Raw genomic sequence first — 16130 nt, forward strand, 5'->3', positions numbered from 1 at the left:
ATGCAAAGCAATACAAATCAATCTCTCTCTCCCATTCCTTCTCTCCCTGCCCTGTTCCTCCTGTTGCCTCTGTTCTTCTGGACAACTCTGACTAGCACAGAAGGGAAAGAGAAATAACTTTGGAAAGGCAAGTTGGTATCAGGGCACAGAGGACACAGAATGCCTGGCTAAAGGACTTTGAATTTTATTTTGAAGGCAAAGGGAAAAACACTGAGGTTCCTGAGCCAGAAAGTGACTTAATAGGAGCTGAGGTCTAGGTAGGCAAAGGTTGTGGTGTATAAAATGAATTGAAACAGAGATAATCAGAGGAAGCTTCTAGAGATGGGACCTCTGATGCAGAGAGGTTGGAAGACCCTGGAAGTAGTATAAGGGTGCAGGGGCCAGAAGCAGATAGAGGCACAACAGAACCTGAAGCAGGTGGGAACTGGAGATGTTGTTAGTGGTGCTGATGGGACTTGTGAGTAACTTGGAATTTGTAAATGGGGTGGGAATCGGGGCTGAAGGAGGTAGAGATTTGGGAATCATCTAGAAGGTGGTGTCAAGTGCTACACCACGCGGCCACAGAGGGACGGGGTGGCAGAATCTTGCAATTGTCACAGGAATCGACTCAATGTGGCTCAGCTAGTGTGACTGAAAATTTAAGTAAGACTAGATCCAAGGGCTCAAACAATGCCAGTGGGACTTGGTTTGACTGTCTCTTTCTGCTCTCTTTTTGCCCTCTGTTGCAGTCCCCTTCCCAGGCAGTTTCTCTCCTTGCAGTGGGAAGATGGCTGCCACCAAAGCCAAGGTGACATCCTCCCCTCAGCAGAGAGATTCATCAAGTGGACAGTTCTGACCAAAGTTCCAGAATTGAGTCTCACTGGTTCTCTTTGGGTCATACGCTCATCACAGAAATGCTGCTAAAATTCTCTGATGGGCTAAACCTGGGTCACGTGTCCACACGGCACTTAGTAGTGGCGACATCTCCTCTAGAGGCATGGGGATTGAGAATTGGCAGGGAGGGGTTGCTGCAGCCTTCGTCAGCCTTCATCAGCAGGAGGATTGGATTCCGGGCTGGTAACCATGGGGGAAGGGGCGCTGGAGACCCACGGGGTGCTCCTCCCCTTAGTATGAGGTAGCTGCAGCCAGAGGGGCAGTGGGGAGGAGGCCCTAGGAGTCTGGGGTCTAGGCTGGCAGCAAGGGAAGGGGTAGACTGGGGTCTAGTAGTAACGCTACTCTCTCTTGGGGCTGTGAAAAGATTGGGGAGGGCCATTTTGACAAAGACCTGACAAGAGAGAAGACAAAGTACTAAGTGAGCCCTTGTTCTCAGAATAAAGGCAGGAAAGGCCAAGTGGTTGGGTGACACCCCATCAAGATATTGATGCTCATGGAAAGGGCAGACATTGTCTGGGGACATTCATGGGATTGTGAGAGGGGATGAAGGACAGGTCACTGCCAACTGGCTTGCAGAAGGAGAAAACACAACCAGATTTCCTCAAGTTAAAAAAAACCAAGCTGATGTATTTTACAGTAGTCAAAAAGTTACAATAGCTGAAAACAACATAAATTCCAATAGTAGATTGATTAGATAGATTGTAATGTCCACACAGTAGAATATGACCTTTAAAAACGATGTTTCGTTTGAGATGGAAAGATATTCATAGTGTAGTTTTGAAAGACAAAAACAGAGTACAATCAGTTTTTGTGCAATAAATGTATATACACCTCTCTCCATCTGTATCTGGGAAGATGTACACCACATTGTTACTATTTTGTGTCAGTAGGGGTAGAACCACAGCTGAAGCTTATATTCTGATTTCTCTGTAATCACCTTCTGGGTAGTTGATCAATAAGAGCCAGCCCCTTGGGTCCAAGTTCAAAATGTGCCACTGCCTGGCTTGGCAACCTTGGGCAACTTCCTTAATGTTTCTGAGCCTCAGTTCATTCATCAAAAAAGAACAATAATGGTTCTTAACTGATAGAGTAGTTGTGAGCATTACATTATCTACTATTACATGCAAAGCTGTTAGCAACATGCCTATAGTAAACACTCAAAAATGTAATTATTCTTCTTGTGTAATTGAAAAGCCCAGAAGGAAATATGACTATTGTATCAGATGTTTTGGAAATAATCTGGAAATAGGTGTCTTTATTGGCCAAGTAGCTGAGGTAGTCACCAGCAAATGAAGTATTATTAAGATAAGTGATTTTCCTGTAACACTGGGAAACATCTGAGACTAAGATTGAGAGTTCCTATTCTCCTGAAGCCTGCACACTAGCAGGGAAGACAGATGATAAACAGGTGCTGTGAGGATAGGGTGATCATAAAGGCAGTGACATGTGAGGGCCGAGAGCCAACCAAAGGCTGCTGAAGAGGAAGCCAGGGGAAACAGAGAGTGCAAGGCCTTGTAGCAGGGAGGAAGTCTCAGAACCAAAAGGCTGCCGAAGTGCCTGGAACGAGGGACAGTGTGTTGTAGGGAGATGAGAAGCATAGCGCAGCCGTGGAGGACCCATGCAGGCCTGGGGGTAGGGAGGTGGTCTCAGGCAAGTCATCACCCCCAGGCAAGTTAAAGCCTCCGTCTTTTTTTTTTTTTTTTTAAACTCCGTCTTTTTTTGCAAAATAGGGATGATATTTTGCTTCACAAGGCTGAAAGGAACAAAAGCATTGTTAGTGGCTGCGCTCTGCAAATGATAGTTTGTAGCATCATTACAAACATAACCGTCGGAGAAAGAGGGGCGGAGCTTAGTAGCGAACTAGCGAGCCGTGCTGGTCGGCGCGTGCGCGGTAACGGGCCAGACCCGGGCGTGGGGGGAGGGAATGAACTCAGGCCCCGCCTCCAACCGCTCTGCCTGGACTCGCCTCCGGGCCCCGCCCTCTTCCGCGGGCACCCAACCCTGCGTCCCCTGCGTGCTGACGTCAGGCGCGTGCCCCTGTCCGGCAGCCGAGGAGACCCCGCGCAGTGCTGCCAACGCCCCGGCGGAGAAGCTGAGGTGAGTGCGGGGCCCGAGGCTCCCCGCGGGAGCGGGTCCCCCATCGTCCCGTCACCGCCGCGCGGCCCGCGCCGTCTCCCCGTCCGCGGGGACTCCCCGCCTCTGGGATCCCGGGAACCCTGGGAGCGCGGGGCGCGGGGAGGGGTGCCCGGCTCGCGCGGCGCCGTCCGGGCGAGCACAGGTCCGGGTTCTGTCGGGGAGCGGAGGGGAGAGGGTGGCGGCGGGGCAGGCGGGGGCGCTCGGCCGCGGAGAGGTGCGCGGCCCGGGCGCAGGGTGCCGGCCTGAGGGCGCGGTCAGGGACGGGCTGTCACCGGACAGCGGTGGAAGGAAGGGGTCACACCCATCCCGGCGGTCTGGGGCCCTCTCCCCCTCGGCCCGGCCCCGCAGGCTCCGAGGACGGGCGACGGGCCGGGGCGCGGAGGGCGGGGGCCGCGGAGCCGCTCGCGGGTGGCTCGGGCTCCCGGGCCGGGTCTGCCCCCTGCGTCCCGGCTTGGACTTCCTGCTTCTCCCGGCGCCGCCGCGGACATTTTGCGGCGGGCTGGGGGAGGGGAGCGGAATCGCCAGCGCCGCGGGGAAGTGGCGTCCGGGGAGGGGGCGGCTCGCGGACTGCCCTGGGCTGTGCCTGCGACGCGCTTCCCTCGGCTCCGCGGCCCGGCGGCGCCGGGTCGGGTGGGCCGGGTCTCTGTTTCTCCAGGCTCTTTTATTCCGGCCCTTAGGTTGAGTTTCTAGCACCATTTCCGTTTGCTTCTCCAGTTCTCCCTGCTTATTCAGCTGAAGCTTCCCTTTCAGGGAGTTACCTAACCACCTCTCGAAACTGTCGTTCTGCCGCTTGCTTAATTCCTCTTATAAGGGTGAAATTTTCTTTGTTCATTTGTTTTTTCCTCCCCTTTAAGTCCAAGAGAAATGCAGTGTGGAGGATTACGTCATCGCAGTATAAGGGGTGAGAGTTTTAACTCCTACAAGTCAGGGACTCAACCGAATGAAGACAGCGTTTTGCAGCCTCAGGCACTCAGTGGCACATCCTGCCTGCTTCCCAGCGCTTCGTGTTCATAGACGATCCTTTGAAATCTTTTGGCTGTCTCAAAGGCATCTAGAAAGAAGGTTTAAAATCTCAAGATTAGCTTGTGCCCGGGAGTATAGCGTAAGACAACACCTACAGCCACTTGTGTAGGCAGTAACTTGAAAGATCCCTTTGCAGTTGAATGAAGTGATTTGTGGGAGAATTTCTTTGGTCCAAAATGACTTTTTCAGACTGTTTTAACTTCTCCCTTATGACTTAGCGATGCACAGTACAGACCTAAGTTGGCTCACGTGCGCTTTTTGTGGCAAGGGTGTGGTGGAAAGAGAATCAGTTTTACACTTTACCTTTGTTTGCTAGACAATTTAATTTTGTAATTAAAAACGAATTTGGGATTTTTAACCAAAAACACATCAGTATCTATTTTCAGACTTTTGGATCACAGTATTTGTTCCTCAGAATATTAGGTACATCCCCAGTTGTATATCCTTCATTGATTCTGGGGATATAGCACAGAAAAATGTTAGCATTGTAAAGCAAATGAGAGCCCATTGTGTAATGGTATTGTAATAAGGGTAGTTCATGTTGGAACAAGTACTTTCCCATTCTCTTGTGTGTAGATAGAACATGGCTTGTTAAGAAACACTTTAAAGAAGTAGGTTTAAATCAACTTTTCTGTGTTGTGTAGGTGTTGTAGATGATTGGATAGGTATTGGGCTTGGATCTTCTGAAATACATCTGTCATAATGTGGTATTTTGTTTTAAAACACTTCCTGTTGCATTATTTCTTGAGACTTCTACATTAAAGAAGTTTAAATATACATACACCAATTTGCATCATTTCTTTTAAAATATAGCAGAATGTTTAAACTTACAATATTTAAACTGAGGCAAGGATAAGAGATTGATAGTTCCACTAAAAATGAGCGGTTTTCTAGTCATTTCTTCAAGACCTGGGAGATATCACATCCATTTAAAGTGTTTCTGACCAAAATGTGTATTCAGTTAAACTTAGTTTTTCGGGAGTCTAAGACCGATGTTAGAGTAGTGGAGGTTAGGGCTTAAACATCTGTGAAATTCTTAAAGCCCAACAAGACCATTGCAACTGGGGCACCTGGGTGGCTCAGTGGGTTAAGCCTCTGCATTTGGCTCAGATCATGGTCTCAGGGTCCTGGGATCAGCAGGAAGCCTGCTTCCCACTCTCTCTCTGCCTGCCTCTCTGCTTACTTGTGACTCTCTGTCTCTGTCAAGGAAAAAAAAAAAAACCCAAAACCCAACAAGACCAAATCTTGACATTTTCTGTAATTTCAAGATTGGTTTTCCTTTATTCAGATACTTTTTCTGCTTAGAACTTTATGGTTTATTAGAAAAACATTTCTAGGTTATTTTTAAGATGGTTACACTAATAAATTTTTTTTTTAAAATATTTATTCAACAGAGAGAGAGATCACAAGTAGGCAGAGAGGCAGGCAGAGAGAGAGGGGGAAGCAGGTCCCCCGCCGGGCTCCATCCCAGGACCCTGGGATCATGACCCGAGCCGAAGGCAGATGTTTTAACCCACTGAGCCACCCAGGCGCCCCTAATAAAATGTTTTGATTCAAGAGTGTCACATTTAGAAAAGTTTGAAGTACAGTTTATTCTGCCTTTCTAGAAGTAGTATTTATAGGCATTCCTGGGAGTAAAAGTCAGATTGTCCTTTTATTTACAGATACATTTTAGATGTATTTCTTTAGTGTTTTTGGGGTCTTTCTGAGAGGATAAGGAACACGTCAGTCTGTAAGGGCTTCCTCTGCAGGGGAAGGAGGGATTACTATTTTGTTAACTTATGTCCCATAAATAGTTCTTTCATGTATCCTCCTATATCAGAGGACTTCATTCTAGGCTTTTATGATAGTGTCTTATTCAGTGTTCTCTTTCAAATCTGTTAGTGTCCCCCACCAGGATGTAAGTGATATGAGAGCAGGACTTTGACCTGCCATGGACACCCCTGTATCTCTAGCACCTAGAATAGTGCCTGATACATAGTAGGCCTCAAGAAATGTTTGTCAAATGAATGAATTTAATGGTGTCTGAGGGTTAACATTTTCTTTCTGCATATTCCATAGGCGTGTTTACTGTGTTTCCTGAGACTTGTGCTTGGTCAGCCATATCCATATGGAGGCTCCTTGAAGTGAGGATTACTAATCTACTCTGCTTGATGTTAGCCCTCTGTTTAGTCCAGTGCCTTCCACAGCTGTACTGTCTGGACTGTTCACCATCGCTTAGAAAGTTTTTCTGATGACCCGTTCTTATTCTCCTAAAAATTATTTAGACTTTGATGTTTGCTTTTTTCTTCTCTTTGTTTGCTTTAGCTGCTTATTTTTGCCACTTAGTTCACTCTGCTTAACAGTATCACATTTCTGGTCATGCTAGGCTTTGTCCCTTACCAGTTTCTGCTTTCAGTTACTCATCCTTTTAGTCCAAAATATTTTTGCTAAAGCAATTTTCATTACTTGTTATTTCAGTTATGTTTGCTGCTGCTGCTGTGAAATTCCTGGATGTTAAAACTCTTTCTTAACTAGTTGCCCCTGGGACATTGGTCTTAGAATGCTTATTGCATGAGGTTAAACCAGGTGTGTTTTGTTTTTAATTTTTTAATTTTCTCAGGATTTTATTTTTAAGTAATGTCTACACCCAGTGTGGGGCTCGAACTCACAACTCCAAGATCAAGAGCTGCATGCTGTACTGATTGAGCTAGCCAAGGACCCCTGAAACCAGGTGTTTTCCTTCTTTTAAAAAAATATTATAGGGACGCCTGGGTGGCTCAGTCTGTTAAGCATCTGACTTGATTTTGTCTCAGGTCAAGGTATCAGGGTGGTGAGATTGAGCTGCACAGGGGGCCCTGCGGTCAATGCGTAGTCTGCTTCAGATTTTCTTTCTTTCTATCCCTTCTCCCACTTGAGTGCGTGCTCTCTCCCAGAAAAATAAAACATTACCAAAAAATACTGTAGAGAATATTTCTGAAATACTTAGCTATTATGCTGAAGTCCACAGTAGTTTCTCATACAGGAAAAAACTGTATTGTTAAGTCCTGGGATTCACCAATGATTGGTCTTCTGTCACCTCTGTTGCCCAGTCAGTTCTTTAACTCCTGCCTCATGTTCTCCAAAAGTAAGCCATTTTGGTTTGCCATCTTAATTTTGCTGTCGGGAGCTCTACTGCTGGTATCATAATTAAAGGTGTAGACTCTAGAACCAGACTGCCTGGATTCAAATCCTACCATATATTATCTACGTGCAGTTTGAGTAATGTCTTCGTGACTTAGGTTTACCTTCAGTAAAACAGGGCCAGCAGTAGTCCCGACCTCACAGTGTTGTTTTGAGAGTCAGATCAGTTAATCTGTGTGGAGTACTTAAGACAATTCCCTGGGACATACTAGGTGTGTGTTCTTTTATTACTGCAGCCTCTCTCAGGCCCTCATGTGTGAGAAGCTGGGTTTTCCCCCAAATCAAAAGTTTAGTAACCACCATCCCCCAGATTAATGTCATGAAACCATAAAAATTATTAAATGAAGTGGAGATTGTTGCCTGCCTTAAGTTTTTGTCCACTCTCTTAACCAGGGTTACATAAACGAGGTTGTAAAGTCAAATACAGTGTGTGGACTGTGGACCAGCAACACAAGATCTCCTTGGAGATCCATCCCAGTTCCAGTGAATCAGGATCTGCATTTTAACAAGATACCCACATGATTTTTATGCACGTTAAAGTTTGAAGCATCCTCTTTAGGACTGCTAGCAGGATGTCTTAAGGGATTTCAGAAACAGCGTTGGGGACTTTATTTTTATTTTTTATTTTTATTTTTCCTCCTACTTAAGTATGAACTGCTTTCTTTTAGGCAGTGTACCAGAATTTATTGCAAGGATCCTAACCTGAGAGTAGGCGAAACTGGTTTGGCTTGTAAAGAAGTGAGTTATAGGGGCCTGGGTGGCTCAGTTGGTTGAGCATCTGCCTTTGGGTTGGGTTGTGATCCTGAGGTCCCTGGATCGAGTTCCACGTGGGGGCTCCTTGCTCAGCGAGGAGCTTGCTATCTCTGTCTGCCTGCTGCTCCCCCTGCTTGTGCTCTCTCCCCTCCCCCTCTGACAAATAAATAAAATCTTAAAAAAAAAAAAAAAGTGAGTTACAGTGTCTTACCTGTTGTGTAGAATCGCCTCATGTCTGTGCTCACTGTGAGGAGTGTAAAGTTGTTAAAAGTACCTTTGCCCGCTTAGTACTAAGTAATCATAAGTTCTAGTTTAGAATATCAGTTACACATTTGAACTCAAATGATGTTTTATTGAAAGCATTGTTTGGCAGAGCATATGATCACGATGATTCCTTTAATAGTTGGTTATGAAAACAGGTGGGCTACAAAGCTGGTGTTTAGCTGGTGAAATGTAACAAATATTTTCTGTTCTCTTTCTTGAAATTAACCATATTTCTAATCCCAAGGGAAAATACTAATAACTAAAATCTAGTCCTATTTAGCTACCATCCTTTTCTTTAAAGGACTAGATTGAATTTTTTTTTCTAATAACTTTTTCTTAAACTGTTTGGTGTAGGAGAAATCCCCCAGTACTATCCTTGTGTAGTATATGCTTTAGAGAAGTGTTTCCTAATCCTTTTCAAATCAAGGCATACATAGAAAATTATTCATAATGCCACACTGAAGTGAATGGATGAGGCTCCTCTTGGCTGGCTGGACAAGTTGAGACCCCAGGAGAGCTGGGACCAGTGTCTCAGGTGCATCTGTGTCCATTCTGCTTCAGGTGGCAGTATGAAGCCATCTAGTGTTGGATATTAAGGCACAGCCATCCTTTTCAGGTAAAAAGATTATCACTGTTTGCTGCTCCTTATGGGAGCAGAAGAGATCGAGAACAGATCAAATGAAGAGAAAATGAAACCAGGGGGAGAACTGGGAGGTAGAATACAAGAAGACTGTGTTAGTTCTTGTTAAGGAGTATGAGAAAATTTCTCATAGAAGAAAGCATACGTGAGGTTTCAGCAAAATCCATTTGTTTTGTTGATAAGCAGTTTGAGGGTATTTGTAATTTTGGTTTGCTTCGAACTCTGTTTAAAAGCAGATGAAGAGCTGGGGCGCCTGGGTGGTTCAGGTCGTGGCCCCATGGTTCCAGGGAGCCTGCTTCCCCTCCCCACTCCCCACGATCTCTCTCTCTCTCTCATGCTCTAGTAAATAAAGTCTTTCAAAAAAGCAGATGAAGAGGAATGGGAAGTAATTCAATAAACTTTCTTAACAAGTAATTGTTGGTATTTGTGGGATTTTCATTATACAGCCTCACTGTAGTATTTACTAACTGAATGCTGCTTGAGAGGAGTTTAATTTTATAATCTTTTGAAGTGGATTTAAACCATCTATATATCACTGATTCCCAGAAAACTATATATTTATTTTGGAATTTGAGATTAACAGGTTTTATTATTATTATTATTATTATTATTATTATTTTTTAAGATTTTATTTATTTATTTGACAGACAGGGATTACAAGTAGGCAGAGAGGCAGGCAGAGAGAGGAGGAAGCAGGCTCCCTGCTGAGCAGAGAGCCCAATGCAGGGCTCAATCCCAGGACCCTGGGATCATGACCTGAGCCGAAGGCAGAGGCTTTAACCCACTGAGCCACCCAGGCGCCCCGAGATTAACAGGTTTTAAATAAAGTAGTAGATTATATGTATATTTTTATGGAGAGAGCATGCACGTGACCCTGGGGGGAGGGGCAGCGGCAGAGGAGGAGCGAGGGGCTCTCCAGCAGAATCCATGCTGAGCATGGAGCCTGATGGAGAGCTCAGTCTCACTGCCCTGAGATCATGACCTGAACCAAAATGAAGAGTTCCAACGTTCAGCTGACTGAGCCACCCAGATGCCTTAGACTGTTAGATTTTAGAATGTAGATTTTCATTTAGCAGATAACTAAGAAAAAAAATGAATAGTTCCTGTGCATACTGGAGTACTAGGGTTTAAATCAATATCTAATGCCCTCATGTATTTAAGAAAGTGTCCAAGTAGAATAAATACTACAAAATATAAGCTATGGAAATGTTTGACTATTTTAGGTCATATTATTTTTTGCTCTGGTCACCACAGGGCCAAAGGGAATGTTAGATGATTCTGAGAGTTCATAAACCAGTAGAAATGGGGGTAGGGGATAATTTTAATTTTAAGAGTAATACCTGTGTTTTTCTAGTGTGTTTTGGAATACCTGAGGGATATTTCCAGGAGAGTGGCATCAAGTAGGAAACTGTAGTTACTATAGCCCCATCTTGGAAATTTCTGGAAACTTGTTTGATGGACATCCCCTCACCCCATTTTGAGAAAATGGACTGGGAGATGTGGTATCTGGTAGTTTATTAATTTCCATTAGATTCAGGGACTGTTGGTGTGGCCAAACAATGCTTGCTGTGGATAGAAAAATGGGAACAGTTTTCTCAAGTTCCTGAGACACATGAATGGTAGAAACTTCAGTAGAGGCCATGGATGATCTGTTCTTGGTGTGTATGAAGCCCCACTCAAGAGGTGTTGCATTCTTGGGATTGAACGGAGTATGTTATATTTAAAACACATCTTGGGGGGTCTCTGGGCAAGTAGCTCCATCTCAACTTAATATTGGGGCAAGGTATTGGAAGGGAGAAGCAGACCAGTATTAGGAACTGGGGAAGTGATTGTCCAATGGCTGCGAGGGAATACTCTGAAACGGGGGTCATGATCTCCAGTTTCTTCTGTTCTTGGATCAGTGATCCTACTTAACTGTATTTGACTGTTGTCCAATATTCTGAAAAGCTTGCAGTAGTTTCAAGCCAACATTTTAATATTCTGAAAGTCATAGAATTCATAACTTTTATTTTTTAAAAGATTTTATTTATTTGAGAGAGAGGAACTGAGACAGAGAGCATGAGCAGCGGGAGGGGCAGAGAGAGAGGGAGAAGCCTGCTCGTGGCCAAGCAGGGAGCTTGATGTGGGGCTCCGTCTGAGATCATGACCTGAGCCGAAAGCAGAGGCCTAACTTTCTGGGCTACCCAGGTGCCCCCTGAAAGTCCTAGAATTCATAACTATTTTATTTATGGTTCAAAGACTTTCTCTCTGACTTTTTAAAAAAAAAATTGTTCACATATGTGAGAAGTTAAGTTTTTTTAGGAGTTTGTACAATAATCTGCAAAGTCTTTGTATTTTACTGTTTGGCATTTCTTTCGCTTTCTCTCCCTTTTCACATATGCTGCCCATCCCTGCCCCCAAGAAAAACCCCTACCTGGGATCCTATCTTTTAGATGAATGTTTTCTTTTTTCTCCCGGGTTGTATCTATTATGTGGGAGTGAAGGTATATTTTCCTAAAAACTTGTCCTTGGCTCTAGTTAAATCAGAGTCAAGAAAAATCATTTCACTTAAAACTGTGTTGCTAGTCACCCCAGAAATGGGAGAGAGGGGAAAGATGTAGCTAGATAGAACTTTACATGTCCACGTAAGGGTTAGGTACTTAGGTTGGCTGTCTTCTTTCTTAAAAAAAAATTACTATGTTTTTAGTAATTGAGTACATTTTCATCAGGGGCAAAATTAATTCATGTCCTGGATGTGACATGTGTTAAAGAGAAAAAAGTTTGTTTTCTGGGTGCCTGGGTGGCTCAGTGGGTTAAGCCTCTGCCTTCGGCCCAGGTCATGATCTTAGGGTTCTGGGATTGAGCCCCGCAATGGGCTCTTGGCTTGGTGGGGAGCCTGCTTCCCCCCCTCTCTCTCCCTGTCTCTCTGCCTACTTGTGATCTCTCTCTCTCTGCCAAATAAATAAAATCTTTTAAAAAAAAGTTTGTTTTCTGTTGAAACCAGATTCTTTACCTTTGCTACTTTCATTTGGAGAAATTAGTATCATTTTTGCTCCTATAAAATACAAATCTTTCTTTCTTGATTTCAGTCTCTCTCTTATTTATCTATTTATTTATTTATTTTTAATTAAATTTTTTAAAGATTTTATTTATTTATTTGACAGAGAGAGATCACAAGTAGGCAGAGAGGCAGGCAGAGAGAGAGGGGGAAGCAGGCTCCCTACTGAGCAGAGAGCCAGATGTGGGGCTCCATCCCAGGACCCTGGGATCTTGACCTGAGCCTAAGGCGGAGGCTTAACTCACTGAGCCACCCAGGCGCCCCTCAGTCTCTATTTTTAATATGAAAATGAGATGATTCTTTACAAATATTAAAAAAGTAAAAATCTATCTAAAAAAAGAAACAATACATAGAAACAGCTTTTAAAATAGAACTTATCAGTAGTAAAGATTTTTATGAAGACCTAAATTATGGAGATAATTTTTTTGGCAGTCTTGTGATTCCTTAAGTTCATTATATACTTTCAGTTTATTTATTTATTTATTAATTATTTAGTTTATTATCTCTGCTGAGCAGGGAGCCCAATATGGGGCTTGATCCCAGGACCCTGAGATCATGACCTGAGCTGAAGGCAGAGGCTTAACCTGCTGAGCCAACCCAGGTGCCCCACACTTTCAATTAATTTAAATATAAGTGAATTGTTCCAAAATTAGACTAGACATTTTTGTTATCTAAAACTACTGAGTGTAAGATGTACATTAACTATTTCACTGTGCTACAGTTGCAGTCACAATGTGATATACATAATTCTTAGGGATGCTGCTTTTTTAGGAATTTTTTGTTTGTTTGTTTTCTAGTTTAAAAGTTGGTAGAATTAGGCATTCTTGGAACAGGACATGGCATTCCCTGGAAATAATACTGGGTGGCTTCAGACACTTTGTGTTAACTACTTCAGCTAGTTCAGGTTGTGGACTTGACTTATGCCTTGGGAATATGGGTTTTCTAGGGCACCTGGGTGGCTCAGTTGGTTAAGTGGCTGCCTTTGGCTCAGGTCGTGATCCGTGGGTCCTGGGATCCAGTATGTGGGCTCCCTGCTCAGTGGGAAGCCTGCTTCTCCCTCCCTCCGCCTGCCGCTCTCCCTTCTTGTGCTCACGTGCTCTCTCTGCCAAATAAAGAAAGAAAATCTTAAAAAAAAAAAAAAAAGAGTTTTCTCTTCAGAAGGGTAGCAACTAAATTTTTCTTTGTTTTTGGTTCTTTATCCAGATAGTAACAGAAGAGGGTTTAGGAGCCTAGAGGACCCATTAAAGGGGGATATTCTGAGTACAAAGAACAAGTTTTTTGATCTGCTGCATTGCTCACCCATAGTATCTTATTAAATTTATGGATTCAACAATTCTTTGAGTGCCTGCTCTATCAGTCACTGTTCAGGGATTGGGGATAAAGCAGTGAATGAAATAGGTCCAAACAAAATTGTGCCCTCATGATTTACGTCATAATGTGTGAGTTGGACATTCTTGTTTGGAAAAAAAAAAAATGAAGGGGAGGATAATTGGGGAGCTGGTGGTCGGGTGCAGTGGAATGCTTCAGAGTTTGGTATAACTTGGGTTGCAATTTGAAATAAGATAGACGAGGGGTACCTGGGTGTCTCAGTGGCTTAAGCATCTGATTTTGCCTCAGGTCATGATCCTGGGGTCATGCCCCACCAGAGGCATGAGCCAAGAGCCTGCTGCTCCCTCGCCCCCTCCCCCTCCTTGTGTTCTCTGTCAAATAAAATCTTTTTTTTTTTTTTAATATTATATTTGTTTATTTGACAGAGAGCTAGAGAGATAGCACAAGTAAGCAGAGCGGCAGGGAGAGGGAGAGAGGGAGAGAGAGAGAGAGAGGGAGAGAGAGAGAGAGAGAAGCAGGCTCTGCTGAACAGGGAGCCCGATGTGGGGCTCGATCCCAGGACCCTGGAATCATGACCCGAGCCGAAGGCAGCCGCTTAACCAACTGAGTCACCCGGACGCCCCCAAATAAATAAAATCTTTAAAAAAAAAATAAGAGGAGTTCTCCAAAATGACTTTCTTTTTTTTTTTAAGATTTTATTTATTTATTTGAGAGAGAGACAGTGAGAGAGAGCATGAGAGGCAAGAAGGTCAGAGGGAGAAGCAGACTCCCCATGGAGCTGGGAGCCCGATGCGGGACTCGATCCTGGGACTCCAGGACCGTGACCTGAGCCGAAAGCAGTTGCTTAACCAACTGAGCCACCCAGGCGCCCTCCAAAATGACTTTCAAGCAGAGACCTGTGGGGATGACTAAATGAGCTTTCCAGGCAAGAACATTCTAGAGGGAGCAATTGTAACCACTTTCAATCCGCAACAAGTACTACTGTGCTTAAGTTTATAGGAAATCTTTAAAAATGAACATGAAGCAAGTGTATTTCGTAATGCATTTGGAGTATTGTTTTAGTAGCTTAGTTTTCCAAGATACGGTGTATGTGTATATTAACCATAGAAGTAGTTGATGGTTAAAATAGAAGTTTGTGCTTTGATGGTGTTGCTTTTGGTTTCAAGTGCTCTTTAAAAGGCAGATTTGTTGCCAACTTATACTGGTTATTTTTCAGAGTATTCGCAACTCTCTCTTTGTTGTTTTTATTTCTCATGCTGAGATGGATAAAATACACTTAATCTTCTGTACAACCAAACTGAAATGCCTGCGCTCATGCCAGGAGCCCTGCACCGTCCTGGATTTTGGTGCGGATGTTACAGCGGTGCCTAATGTTTGTCAGACTATGCCTTGAAGTATATGGTTGAATGCGTCTGTCGAAGTTCACCCCATTAACAATAAATCTACATCAAAATTGGTAGACTTTTTGGATTTAGAGTCTTGGTATTCTTGTTCTTTTAAAGTGCGGCTTGTGGTTTATAAGACAGATTGTCCGAGAATCTGAATGAAGGTAACTCTGCCACATCAGATGTAACAAAGGAAGTCATGGTCAGTTTTGTAGTTGGCATCTCATTTGGTGATTTCTTGAGAGAAAGATTCTCAGTTTGTCATTCATTTTATAGTGTGTGTTGTTGCCTTGATAATAGAGTGACTTATTTTTTGCAGCCAGTGTATGCTTGTATGTGGGATTTCTGATACAGGCTGGCACATGATTTCATCCTTGATAGACTTAGGACCAAATTACTGTGTACTGATTGTGAAAAGGCTATTATGTGTTTTCTTACAAGAGGGCTTTAAGAACAGACAGCCTGACAGTAAGGTTTTTTCTTCTAACTTCTCCATTTGTGGTACAAACCAGTCCTCTAATTTCCTAAACTAAAAAGCTTCCTCATAATTTGCCATCTCCTTAAACCCATCTTCCAGTCCCAAACCCATCAACTATTTCTACTCGTTTTCCATGCTTCTCCCCTCATGCAGATCCTTCATTATTAAAGTAGTTTCTTAGATGAGTTCTTTTGCTTTATCTGGTTACCTTTGGCAGTCCACCTTGGAATACAGGTACGGGATTGATTGTCTAAAACAAAGGTGTTCTTCATGAATTTCCCACCCGGGTTAAATGAAAACTCCTCTGCTTAGTTTTCAGAGTCTGTATGACTTGGACTTCCCCAGTTTTTTTGTTTCTTCCACTTTGCACGTTGGCACTGCTTGTACTCTTTCTGCCCATACTCCATTTAGCAAGAGATTTATTCTTACATTCTTCTAGACCACTCTCCCATATTTATCATTACTCACTTGAAAATCTGTGGCACTTGTAGTTTATAGTGTAATTTTGTAGCAGTCATACTGCTATAGCTGTGTTCCTCTGTAATGCTTATAACCAGTAAAATACATGATGTGATATATGATGTGTGTAAAGCTATTTAGCATAGTGTTTGGCACAGAGTAGGCATTCAGTAAATTATTGAAATGTTTTGAAGGCCTTTAAAGGCAGGGTTTCTGTCTTACCCAGTGTAGTGCTATAACAAGTGCTTAAATGTCTTGCTGACTTAACAGTTAATAGAGCTGTTTCTTGGAAGAACAGAAGCCTATTGTAACATGCTCTAAGTCCCAACTTGTGTCCTGATGCAGGGAAGATTGGATAAGATCTGTTAGGTGCTAGGGTATTGTTCGTTCTTTCTTTCATTTTTTAAAAAAATGTTTTATTTATTTATTTGACAGAGAGAGATATCACAAGTAGGCAGAGAGGCAGGAAGAGACAGAGGGTAAGCAGGCTCCCTACTGAGCATAGAGCCTGATGCGGGGCTCGATCCCAGAACCCTGAGACCGTGCATGACCTGAGCTGAAGGCAGAGGCTTTTAACCCGCTGAGCCACCC

The 16130-nt window shown here is 43.6% G+C and overlaps 1 protein-coding gene across 5 annotated transcripts in view; it reads left to right on the forward strand.

The window, feature by feature from the left end:
• The first annotated feature begins 2851 nt into the window (after window positions 1–2851).
• Window positions 2852–16130, forward strand: part of CDC42 (cell division cycle 42) — a 48423-nt gene continuing 35144 nt past the window's right edge. Inside the window, exon 1 of one of the 5 annotated variants that reach the window (XM_082684654.1) lies at window positions 2852–2970. The gene's annotated coding sequence lies outside the window, so the exon portion shown is untranslated. The other 4 variants (XM_082684650.1, XM_082684651.1, XM_082684652.1 and 1 more) reach the window with 4 other exon arrangements.

Source organism: Mustela nivalis (genome assembly GCF_964662115.1).
Source record: "Mustela nivalis genome assembly, chromosome: 10".
NCBI lineage: Eukaryota > Metazoa > Chordata > Mammalia > Carnivora > Mustelidae > Mustela > Mustela nivalis.